Below are 13,167 nucleotides of genomic sequence, written 5' to 3'. Positions count from 1 at the left end.
AGTGCACAAAGACCTCCCATTCACTCTAATGGCCCATCACGTTGCCTGTTTACCATCCACACGTACATAGGCAGGAGAAGGGTGAGAACCTGTTCTTGGCTTACAATGAATTACTCCCACTTCACTCTGCCCTTCCTCGAGCCAGGAACAGCAAACCACGAGCCTTTACTTACTGTGACTTGTGAACCTGTTCTTGGATACAAATTGGGTAAATAAAAATTACGAGCACTGCTTGGCATGTCACTGTTGCTTCCAGCTTGAGGAAGGGCAAAACCAAACAGTAGTGATTCAGCAGCATGGACTAGAACGCTGCTCATTCATGGAGAGCCATAATGTATGACGTGTGCAAATCTTATCCTTTGTGTTTTTCGGGCTCTTCTATCAGTTGGTGTGTATGTAGGAGCAGACTGAATCCAGACCTTATGTTCTCTTGTGGGGCAGTTTTGTAGTTCTAAGTCTGGATTCAGTAAATATGAGCTAAACCCTCAAACTTACTACTTAAATTTTTTTCCTAGGGTTAATATAAAATGCTTAAGCCTCACTAATTGACAGAAATATTAAAATGAGAAGCTTCAACAAAGGAGAGTTGAAATTCAGTATACCTTTAGTCAAATCACTTTGCCTGTCTGTTTCCTTTGAAACAAGAACTCTGTCTCATAACATTGATCAACACTTCATTATACAAGTAGGGTGGATATTTGGCCTGTGGGCTTCTTTGTTATCCAAGAAAGAAGTAGTTGGGCAGAATATATTATGTATAAAATCCAAAATAAATTGTATAACACCATGAAAAATAGTGTAATTGTGTTATTTAAAAAACAGCAAACCATATAAAATTCATCCAGCTGTATCAAAAATAGCATGCACAATAAAATCAGTACATGTTTCTTTGCAATAGGAATCCTCACTTTTTTTTGGTCCTATGAAGGCAAGCATTTTTTTCAGTGCTTGCTGTTGGAATAATACTTATGCTCATATGCAAACATTCTGAGATTGCTAATATAGTGATGGATTTTATTGTGTACATGTATCTAGAGATAGGCTGCTTTCATGAATAATGCATTTTCATTTGTAACCTTTTATTGGCTTAAATGAATAGCACCATTTCATACAATATTGTGCAAGACTGACTCAATTTGGGATTGCTAAATTTCGAGTCACTATTATATATAGTTTGCAGTGCATTACAATCTCTATCCCCGTAGCACCTTACATTTCTTTACATGTTTTATCTATGTTCATTTATTATTAGTATTTATATAGTACCTACTGTATGCATTGCATTTTAAATAGCAACTAACAAAAAGGTCCCTTTCTGAATTTTAAAATTCATACAGCAGGAGGGTGCAGAGCAGGGGGGGGGAAGATGTTGGTGTGGGTCAGCCTTTCCCAACCAGTGTGCCTCCAGATGATGTTGGATCACAATTCCCATCTTTCCTGACCATTGGCAATACTGGCTGAGGCTGATGGGAGTTGTGGTCCAACAACATCTGGAGGCACACTGGTTGGGAAAGGCTGGTGTGGGTAAAAGGGAAGAATATGCTTTTGGTTCAGTTTCACTTATTTAGGCATGATTTCAGAAGAGGACTTAAAAGGTTAAGTCAAGAGCTTCATAAAAAGTGTGTTTTGAGGAAGAATTTGAAAGAAAAAAGATGCAGCATCACATAGATTTTCTGGGAAAGAGTAGCAGGTTTAAGAGGAGTCATTTAAGGAGGAGACCTTTGATGAGCTGGCCAAGGGGCAGTGGAGGGTTCAGAGGCTTCTTGGGTGCCAGGAGAAGACCTCAAGGATACTATTGCGTCCATGGGTATCATGTTGCTGACCCCTGATCTATAATGTCTTTCTTACCTCCTCCTCTATTGCCCAGCTTATTTTAAAAAATGATGATTTACCTGCCTTTAGTCACATTCTTGTTTGACTTAAAAACGTTGCAGTAATGCAGTGCTTTGCCGTCAATAAGCATTACATTTTTCCTTTTGGAGAGTTTAAACCCCACAATAATTGCACAGCCATTTCCAAATTGAAATGACTTTTAAATCTATATGCTGAAAATAATCAAACCCAGGTAAAACAATGTGATGTAACATATTTTTATTAGAGAAAAACCAAACATAGTTCAGCTCAGTTTTATGCAGATTTTCACCAAAAATAGTTTAAAAAAAAAGAATCAATTTTTGCTAGAAAAAGGGGTGTAGGACCCATATTAGAGACTGATCTTTTGCATACTTTAACTGTCCTCTTCCGTCACTTTTGTGTGGATGGACAATGTCTGATAGATGGAAATTATTAAAATGTCAAGAATATCAACTGATTTAGAGAATGAGTCATTCCTAGCTGTCACATTATTACCCAAGGGCATTTGGTATTTAGGGCTGTCATTTCCTAGCAGGATGTTCTCATTCCATATGGAATAGATTTGCAAAGGAGGAACTAAACAATTTTACATGGCACATTTATTTTTTTCCTACTGTTATGCTAGAAAACAATTCATTCAGTGCTTTCTAATAGAAATAATTTCTTTGTTGTGTTGGCATATTCATTGTGTTTGATTCAGAATACCCAAGTCTGATAGTATCGTTCAAACAGCAAAAGTGATAATATCAAACGTTATTGTGCACAATAGTATAAATGAAATAGCACAGCCATTTTTACTTTTTCTGTTGAAGTATTGATTAAACTTACATTTAAAGGCCTTTTGTGATATAGTTGCTATGGAATTGCTGTTTGTTATCTTTTTATATAGTACTTCTAATGTGCGAAGTGCTTTACTGTGTTTGCCCCCTCACGACAACCCTGTGAGATAGGTCACTGTTGTCATTTTAAATTTGCAGAACTGAAGCTTAGAGTGTGTGACTTGCCCAAATCTTTATAACTCCAGGGCAAAGTTTGCACTCAAATTCAAATCTTGCAGATTCAGGTCCAGCGCTGTGTCTGCTGAAACCCACCCACTGTCTCTCAATACGTTTAAAGTTTTATAAAATAATTGAAGAGAGAAAAATCCCCCATCAATATGTTTAAAATAACTTCCAAAACTATTAAAATCAACAACCAATAAAATAATTAAATCACAAACAGCAATAATAAAAGCACCACAGTACTCTCACTAAAAACTTATCAGTATCCATCATCTGCTTAGGTGAGGGCCTTGACCATTTAGGGCAGGGATGGGGAACTTGTGGCCCTCCAGATATTGTTAGACTTCTAGTCCCATTAGCCCCAGCCAGACAGCCAATGGTCAGGGACTATGAGAGTTGTAGTCCAACAACATCTGCAGAGCCACAGGTTCCCTATCCCTGATTTAGGGCTCTGAATGTAAAAACTAGTACCTAGAGTTCAGCCTGGATACAAAGCTGTGCATTTGGGGCAGGTTAGGAATAATGTTTTCCCAGGAAAAGGAGTTTTACACCCTTTGGAGGCCCACTGTGAATTGTTTGCAAGGCACTTTGAGGGTAAAGTTGCTCGCATCCGTAGCAGTCTTGATGCCCCCTCCACATCTATTGTAGTCCCTAATGAGGTGTCCAGTGTAACGTCTGCTGCAACTTCTTGGGAACAGTTTCAGTTGATGCGGCCTGATGATGTAGACAAGGTGCTTGCAATGATGCAGCCAGCAACGTGTCCTCTCGACCCTTGCCCTTCTTGGCTTATTAAAGCTTGCCGAGGGGGTTTGACCAAGTGGATCCAGAGTGTGGTCAACACATCATTGCAGGAGGGAGTGGTTCCAGCCACCTTGAAAGAGGCGGTGATCCGACCACTCCTGAAAAAGCCCACCCTGGACCCATTGGCTTGGTTGAGACAACTACCAACTGATTGCGAATACCCCCTTTTTAGGGAAGGCGATTGAGAGGGCTGTGGTGCAGCAATTGCAATTACTCTTGGATGAAACAGATTATATTGACCCATCCAAGTCTGGGTTCAGGCCTGGTTATGGGACTGAATTGGCCTTGGTTGCCCTGATGGATAACCTTTATTGGGAGAAGGACAGGGGAAGTGCGACCCTGTTATTCTTACTTGATCTCTCAGTGGCTTTTGATACCATTGACCATGGTATCCTTCTGGGCCGACTTGGTGAGATGGGTATTGGAGGAACTGTTTTACAGTGGTTCCGATCCTATCTCCATGGTCGCTCTCAGAGAATAGCATTGGCTGACTGTCTTTCGGCCCCCTGGCAGTTGTGCTATGGGGTGCCTCAGGATACCATCTTGTCCCCAATGCTGTTTAACATCTATATGAAGCCCTTGGGAGCGGTCATCAGGAGATTTGGGGCAAAGTGTTACCAGTATGCTGATGATACCAAGCTCTATTTCTCCATAACATCTGAATTGGGAGAGGCCGTGCAAGCCCTGGACCGCTGCCTGGACTCGGTGGTGGTCTGGTTGAGGGCCAATAAACTGAGTCTGAATCCTAGCAAGATGGAGCGCTGTGGGTTGGTGGTTTCCAAGTTCGGATGATTGGTCGGTTGCCTGCTTTGGATGTGGCCATACTCCCTCTGAAAGAGCAGTCTGGGGCTGCTCCTGGATCCATCTTTGTTGCTAGAGGCCCAGGTGACCTCAGTGGCTAGGAGTGCCTTTTACCAGCCTTAGCTGATAAGACAGCTGCGGCCATTTCTGGACTGGGATAGCCTGACCACTGTTGTCCACGCACTGGTAACCTCCAGGCTAGATTACTGTAATGCGCTCTATGTGGGGCTGCCCTTGAGGTTGGTCTGGAAGTTGCAGCTGGTGCAAAATGCGGCAGCGAGACTGCTCACTGGGGCAGGGTATCGCCAACATATCACCCCGCTGCTGAAAGAATTGCACTGGCTGCCCATTTGCTACCGGGCCAGGTTCAAGGTTCTAGTTCTGGTGTACAAAGCCCTATACAGCTTGGGACCAGGATACCTGAAAGACTGTCTTACCCCTTATATGCACAACATAGGAAACAGACCTTTAATCTAATCTTTATTGTTACGTTCAATGATAAAATTGTTAAAACACAATACTATAAAATAGAATGATCAAAGACATAGTTATAAAATCCAAAAAACAAAACAACTAAGAATTACAAGGCGGATAGAGTCAGTTCGTTGTGAATTTTGATCGCTGCAGCACAAAATTTGGCAACACTGGAGGTGATAACAGTATTTTGATCAGAAAGAAGTAGGACATAAAATGCGTCTGATCGTCCTAGGGTTTTCAATAAGAGAGGTACAATTAAAGATCCTCGTAGATCAGAATAGAATGGGCAGTATAGGAGGACGTGGGTCACTGTTTCCACCTCTCCAGTGTCACAAGGGCACTTATGGTCGTAGTAGGGTTTTTTTTTATATCTTCCCTCCAGGACAGCAGAAGGAAGAACATTAGAACGTGCCAATGTGAAAGCTCTGCGATGTTTTTGCACCGAGAGTGTAAAAAGATAATATGCAGGTTTATTGAATTGTAACACTCTATCCATTGAGGCATAGTTAGAGGACAAGCCCAAGTCTTGTTGGCGCTCGATATCAGCAATGCGTTGCCTAAATGTTGACCAAGCCATATCATATCCTTGGGAAAAGAGGTAGCCCAGGGAAAGACTATATAGCTGAAGCTTTTGAGGCAAGGTTTGTTTCCATAATGACTGGAACTCATCCTGTAGTGTTAGTGGGGCCAAACCAGTCAGAAAGAAGATTAGTTTCAGCCAGAATTTGAAAATAGCAAACCAAACCCTGGTTTCGACCTTTTGCAGGCCAGCCTCTAATTGTAAGACAACATTTGGGACACAATGAGTTACTTGGAGGACAGCCCTCAAGAATTTGGATTGTACTACTTCCAGAGGTGTAAAACTGGGATAGGGGCCAAGTTGTGCTCCATATAAAAGGTGCGTTAAAGACTTAGTCTTGAACAGCTTTATTGCAGCTGGTACATAATGGCCGCCTCTGGTGCGGATAAAGTTTAATATGGCAGAAGCACTCCTTTGAGCTGACTGGGCAACGTACTCTGCTTGGGCCTTCCGGCTCCCATTTTCCTGAAAAACAACACCCAGATACTTGAAAGTCTTTACCTGTTCAATCTTGTGTCCACTTATAGATAGGGTTGCCATATTGCCCGGTTAGCCGGTTTTTACCCAGATTCTTTGTATGCCACCTGGCACCCGTTTAGCCCCTTAGGTAGCCCAGATTCTCAGCTTTAATTTTTTTAAAAATTAAGTTTCTAGGTGGTCCGGTTCTCGAGATATACATAAAAACGTCAGCCGCCCCCCGACTATTAAATCTTTCTTTAAACAGTACTGTATAGCACTTTGTAGCTTTAACCCCGCCCGTTCAGGATTGCAGCCAATCAGTGAAGCCAGGGTTGTATTTCAGTTTGGTTGGCCTGAGGCAGCGTCTAGAAAACGTCATTGCAATGCCAGAAAATGGTGGTTTCCCCCCGTTTATCTGAAAAGCTCATAAATTGGGTAGTATATACATTTCAGTTTTTTTTCCTCTTGTGTGCAGGAGTCAGATCCTGGGCAGTGTTTTGAAAACCTTCCCAATACTTGCTTTTGTAAAAGCAATGCTAATCCCATATGCCCAGAGTAAATCCCATTGAATTCAATAGGACTTACTTTTGAGTAGACATAGTTATGAATGTGCTGAAAATCAATGCGACTTTGGAGTGAATGTAAAAAAGAATTGTGTTTGTGTTCTAACTTTTTCTGTCCCCCCCCTCCAGTCCTATTTTAAAGCAAGTAGGCAGGGCTTACTTAGGTGTTACAATTTTTATTGTGTAGGAAACTAATACTGATTTTTTTAAAACTAATACTGATTTTTCTGCAATGACCAACTGGTTTGACAATAAACTATTATATGGGCTGTATGTATTTATACATCTGCAGTGTGTGCGTGTGCGTGTATGGAGTGTTTCCAACAACCCTGTGAGGTAGGGTTGGAAACCAAAGCAGCTCACAACAAGAAATAAAGCCATTTAAAATCCAATAACCATAAAAACAAGTATAAACAGTTGCAAAACAGCTTAAAGTGGCAAGATTCGGAATTTTGGGTTGTGTGAATGAAGTTGCTTATCACTTGAGGTTGCATTTCTGTCCCTGTTTGAGTAAGCCCCACTGAATACACTGGGACTTGCTTCTGAATAAATAAACTTAGGATTGCACTATAAATATCCTTACAGTTTGTGTAAATAATAAATATATTTGATAGTCATGCTTATATAAATATTTCTTCATTTATCATATTTTTGGTTTTTGGTTAGGAATCCTGACTGGTTGTGAGATGCTTAGTTTTCTGCCTTACTCATAGGAATCTTGTCATGGTACGAAATGGCCTGTATCAGTATAAGGCAGATTCCTTGGTTCCTAAAAGTGGGAAGAGACTCAAGCGCCACAGTGACTCCAACATTTATTTATGTATTTTTATTTACAACATTTATATACCGCTTTATTGTAAAAAATCTCAAAGCGGTTTACAGAAAGAATTAAAACAATAAAATTATTGGCAAAAGCGTTAAGGACAGATGCTTAAAAACGTTCAAAGTAATAAAACAAACAATGAGTTAAAAACAGATTTAAACAATAGCTTCCACATGCCTGGAGAGGCTTGCCTCAAGAAACCTGATTTTAGCAGGTGCTGAAAAGAGGCATCTGCCTAATGTCAATAGGCAAGGAGTTCCAAAGCGTAGGCACTGCCACTTTACAGGACTGATTTCTTACAAGAGCAGAACTAGTACTATGTGGCACCCATAACATGGAAAGCACAGCTTGAACTTGGCCTGGTAGCAAATCAGCAACCAATGCAGATTTCAGAGCAGAGGTGTAATGTGCTGATAGGATCTCACTCATGTCAGCAATTGTGCTGCAGCATTCTGCATTAACTGCAGTTCCCAGGTCAGGTTGTGCTGCATGGGGATGTCTGTGACCTTGGCTGACTGGCTGCTAGGATTTCTTTAGTTTGGGTTTTTGGTTATGAATCCTGACTGGTTGTGGGATGCTGAGTTTTCTGCCTTACTCATAGGAATCTTGTTGTGGTTGGTATGGTATTACATTTAAGAAAGTGTTACTGCCTTTTGTGTTGTTGTTTTCCTGTTTGCATTTCACTTATCTTTAACCTCACTCCGTTACAGCCATAGAAGCAACAACAGCATATGCAAGATAATTAACTCCCATTAGTGATAAGAGCAAGAATTTATAATTATTATTTTAATTAAAACGAGGCTTATCAGTACTTTGAAGAGGACCAGATATTTATTTTCGTTCTGAGCCCAGGACTGGGTCTTTCATGATGCCCGGTGGGGGGGGGGGAGCAGGAGAGTAGTCGATAAGACAGACATCCTGGCATTGGTAATCTAATTAGCAAGGTATGTGTGGGGTTGTTGCACACTTCCAGGCCCAGTTTCGTTTTGAGTATGGAGGTGGAAACTGTGTAGATGTGGTTGATCAAAGGGAGAAAAAAATTTGAGTTAAGCAAAGCTCTGCTTTTATAAAACCTAAGAAACATACAGATACTTTGAATGTCTGAGTGCCTGCACCAGTGGAATACTGGAGGAACTTGTAAAACTTGCTGCAACAGTATTTAGGACTGAGCATGTGGTGTGAAAGACTCCTTTTCCTAACATTTTGGCTTCTTGTTTTTCTCCACCCACCACATCTCTGAAATATATCGTATATGTAATGGTTAACCGTACTGCTGCCCTGAATTACTTTGTTTGTTGCTATTTTGTGTTTTTATTATGTTTTTATATTGATTGTGTATTTTTATTGTTTTTATTATATTTGTAAGCTGTGCTGAGCTCTGTTTTTAACAGCAGAAGGGCAGGATATAAATCCTCTTAATCAGTTAATAAATATTCCATAGTGTTGGAAACTAGTCTAGGCATCTAAGGCTGAAAATGTTGCTTGTAAAAAAAGATTTCTCACATCATTCCCCAGTTTTTGGTGGTAATTCCTAGGCACAAAAAGAAAACAGCTGGACAATCCATATGCATAATATGCAAATAATATGCAAATTAGCATGCCCAGATTTGTGGAACTGGAATATGGCAACCCTACTTATAGACCATTTGTACGTCCTTGGCCTTTTAGCAAAGGCCATGACCTTTGCTTTTTGATAGTTTATTTGTAGCTGTTCTTCATGACAGTATTGCGCAAGGGCTTGCAAAGTCCTGTGGGTGACTGGGACAAAATTACTGCATCATCAGCATATAGTAGCACTGATAGGTGCCTGTGGGCTAGCTTTGGAGGATGTATATTTAGGCAATCAAGGGCTGTAGGCAGTGAGTTTATATAAAAATTAAACAGCAGTGGGGCTAGTTTGCATTGTTGCTTTACTCCTTTAGAGGTTGGAACAGGGCTTGAAAGGAGGCCTTCTGGATTGCACCTAATTCTTAAGGAGGTGCTTTCATGTAGTTTATACATGAGGAGTAGCAAACGGCGTTCCGCGGTGGAGGCCTCAAGTTTTTGCCAGAGTTTGTTTCGGGAGATACCATTAAAGGCAGATTTGAGATCAACAAAGGCAGCAAACAGATATGTTTTGGGTTTGCTGCTATATTTCTCCACTAAGTGCTGCTAAATTCGTGCTTGGTCCATTGTGGATCGGCCTCCTGTAAATCTAGCCTGTTGGTAAGCTAGAATATTTTCGTGGTCCATCCAAGCTAGGAGTTTCCAGTAAAGATGTCTAGCGTATAGCTTGCTGATTATAGACAATAAACTAATTGGGCGATAGTTTGCTGGCTTATCTTTCCTTCCCTTTTTAAAAATGGGTATGATAACAGCCAGGCCCCAGTCAGGGGGGATGTGAGCCTTTTTGTCTATATAGGTAAAGAGGTTGGCTAGTATTGGGACCCACCATTCGATATGTCTTTTAATGAGCTCTGGGGGGATGTAATCACAGCCTGGTGCCTTGCCTGGTTTTAGTTGGTTTACCATGTCAGTTATCTCAGAAATTGTGATGGGGCCATTTGGGTAGAGATCCAAGAGTGCATTCCAGCTGTAAGGTTGGTGTCTCCTCCTCTGTATACAATCCACGAAAGTGGGCTTCCCAAGCCTCAGCAGGGATATGACAGTCAAAACACAATGGACCAGAATTAGATGAAATTGCAGTTAGACGCCAAAAGGAAACAATATCATTGGACTTAATTGCACCGATGAGCTGTTCACATGCTGCTCATTGTGCGTTCATCCTGTCACCTGACTAGAATGTAAATTCTCCTGGGGTGTCACCTATCACACTGCCATTTAGAATGCACAGGTCCATTCGTTGTGCCATCTGGGCCAGCTGAAGTTCAGCATAATTACAAGTATTGTCTTTAGATTGGCATATATTTATCAAGGAAGAGGAGGGCCTTTTTGGAGGGCCTACATGATGGAGTGCATAAAGGTCGTTATCATTTGGCCCCAGTCTGGCATTGAAGTCTCCCCCAATAAGCACTTGCATGTCGGAAGTGATTTGTAATAAATCTCCAGTGTAGATTTCTAAGCCTTGCCATCTCAGTCTTATTTGAGAGCAGGGACCTTGAGGGGGGAGATATACATTTATGAGTATCATATTGGCACATTTTAGTTTAACCATCACTGCTGTTGCAAATTGATCCAGGGAGGGAAGATTAGTGATTGAAACACAAAGTCTAGTAGAGATCAGTATAGCTAAGCCACCCCTAGGCCTGCCCTTCTTATCGCTGGGGGAGGCATATAGCTGGTGAACGGTTTAATTCTATGTCATCTAAGGCCCAGGTCTCTTGTAGCATCAGAATATCAAAATTAGATAGGTAGTTGATGAAGGAGTTATCTCTGGTCTTTGATTTCCATCCTGCAATATTCCAGGTGAGGATTGAGAGATTCCTTTGAAACGTTAAAGGTTGTTCAGGATGTTCTAAGGTAAGCTCCGTCTGTATTCTATGTGGGCCATTATGTCAGTCCATATTAATTATGCTTTCCAACTGAGCAGAAGGTAATTCATCTCTTGAGCCAAGATATAAAAGTTCATCTTTAAGTGGGCGCAATTTGCTAAATTAGATCTCACTGGATGAATGATGTCTATTTGAGGGAGCCCTACCTTTTCCAGTTCCATGTTGCTTCCCAACTCATTCTCTTCCAGATATCTCATTGCCAGCCTATTTATATCACTAAGTTGGCCCCCTATTAACTACTTAGCTGGTGCACTATGATCTCCCTTGACTGGGTTTGAGCCCGTGTCTGTTACCGTAGGGTTTATTTTCCCTGGATGCCAGTCCATCACGTGGGTAGTAGTCTGCCGTCTGGTCCAAGGACAGGAAATGCACTGACGTTTGCAGTGTGAGGGGCGTCACTGGCCTGCAGACCCCAGTTCATTTCCTGTCCTGGTCCAAGGCAGACGCATCAGAACTACTCTCCACGTGAGTTCTTACCGATTTTTTAAATAAAATTCTCTGATTTTCCTTTTGTCCTTTTTTGTCCAGGGCGATGGGGCCGAAACTTCCTTCCCCCCCTTTTTGTTGTCTTGCCCCCTTTTTTACCTGTTTTGTGTTACCTTAAGTTTTTAAAGGGTATTTTTTGGCGCGAACGGGCACCATTTTTTGTCTGGCCCCGCTGAGGCTACGTGGTCGCAAGCGCGTCTCAGCCTTTGTCGGGGCTGCACAAGGGGGGCACCTGAATTTAGCTCCTCAGGGGGGGCCCTCCTTACTTGTTCTCTGCAACCATATCGGGGCAGAGCAGCGGCAGCACGCAGCGGGGCTTTTTGCTACTGCAGCCACAGCCACCACTGGCCAGCAGGATCCAACACAGCTGGTCCCACCGCAGCCTGTTTGTTCTGCCCTTGTGGCTCCCGCAGCTTGTATCCAGCACAGAACCCCGGCGACCAGCTGTTCAGTGGGTCCATCGCAGCCTTGCTAGTACAACGCAGCGGGGGTTGTGGTTTTTGCAGCTGCAGCCGTCACCAGCTTGTTTTCTGCGGGCTGGCAGGGTCTGACGCAGCTGGCTCCTGCCATTTCTATCCAGGCCATTGTGCCCAACGCTGCCCGCTTGGTCTCCCTTCTTCTCTTGTGGTGTTTTTTCTCCTCGATCGCTGCCGGTGCTTGAGCCTCTGGCGATCAGCTGGCTGGCAGGACAGCCGCAACCACTCTCCACATGGTTGTTTCAGTTTCCTCCAGCGCCCCCTCCTGGTTGGGGGAAAAGAAAAAAAAGGAAAGGGAAATAAAATAGAATTTTAAGTCGCTCAGTTCCTACAGCGCCTCCTCCTGGTAAGTAAGTAAGTAAGTAAGTAAGTAAGTAAAAATATTAATAAAAGGATATTATATTAGAGGGTATAAATAAATGAATTTAAGATAAAACATGGCATGCTAGGCATACCTTGGATCCTATGCTTCCATCCCATACCAATGGCGGTACTGGGCAGAGCAAGCCTTGGTCGGTTTTCAGATGCTATACTACCACTCCTTACCAATGGCGGTACTGGGTAGAGCAAACTTTGGCCGGCATTCAGATGTTATGCTACCACCCCATACCAATTGCGGTACTGGGCAGAGCATGTCTCCGCCATCACCCAGGTTGTGAAGTGTCCCATGCTACGCCATTTTGCAGTACCCGCAGAACAAACTTCTATAGACCACAACCTCGGGACCCACCGGCCTTCTTTTCCCCTTTGCTTTGATGCCTTCTTCTCTAGCGAGACAGCGGACAAAACAGAGACACACCACAGAGGACAAGGGCCAGGCAACCTTCCCATAGCCTCTTCTTATGACATCTAAGAACAGGAGACGGCTGAACAGCCCAGCTCGTCTCTCACACACTCAGTTCAACCTAGGGCAAGTCCAGCCCCTCTCATAAGGGACCCGCCAGTCAGCCCTCCAACAGGGCTAGATACATGGGGCAGGAGGAGCAGGCTCAGGACCTTGTGCCCGGAACAGCTTACAACCTCAAGGACCAAGGCCCCTCAGGGCAGGGGCCAGGCAGTATACCCACTGTAGTGCCCTCGGATGGTGAATCCAGTGGTCTCTCTCAGCAAACAGCTTGTTCTCACATTCTTCAAGCCGTCCTTAGGCATGGAGAATCGAGGCGTCGATAAGGCTGATTCTATGGGGGTGGATCTAGAACAGCGACCACCCTGTCTGGTAGCGCCCATTCCAGCACCGATCCACAAGGAGAGCACTGGCTGACAGGTTATTCATCATCGAATCTGACTTCATGGGTTTTCTTCAGGTCCCATCAGTGGACAGTCCAGTCCGGGGGCTCACTCAAGGTCCATCCTCC

The 13,167-nt window shown here is 43.0% G+C and overlaps 1 protein-coding gene across 6 annotated transcripts in view; it reads left to right on the top strand.

The window, feature by feature from the left end:
* Positions 1 to 13,167, top strand: part of SH3KBP1 (SH3 domain containing kinase binding protein 1) — a 352,368-nt gene that overhangs the window by 162,973 nt on the left and 176,228 nt on the right. The gene's annotated exons all lie outside the window — the stretch shown is intronic.

The sequence above is a fragment of the Rhineura floridana genome, chromosome 5 (assembly GCF_030035675.1).
Source record: "Rhineura floridana isolate rRhiFlo1 chromosome 5, rRhiFlo1.hap2, whole genome shotgun sequence".
NCBI lineage: Eukaryota > Metazoa > Chordata > Lepidosauria > Squamata > Rhineuridae > Rhineura > Rhineura floridana.
This window is presented reverse-complemented; position numbering and strand designations above follow the sequence as displayed.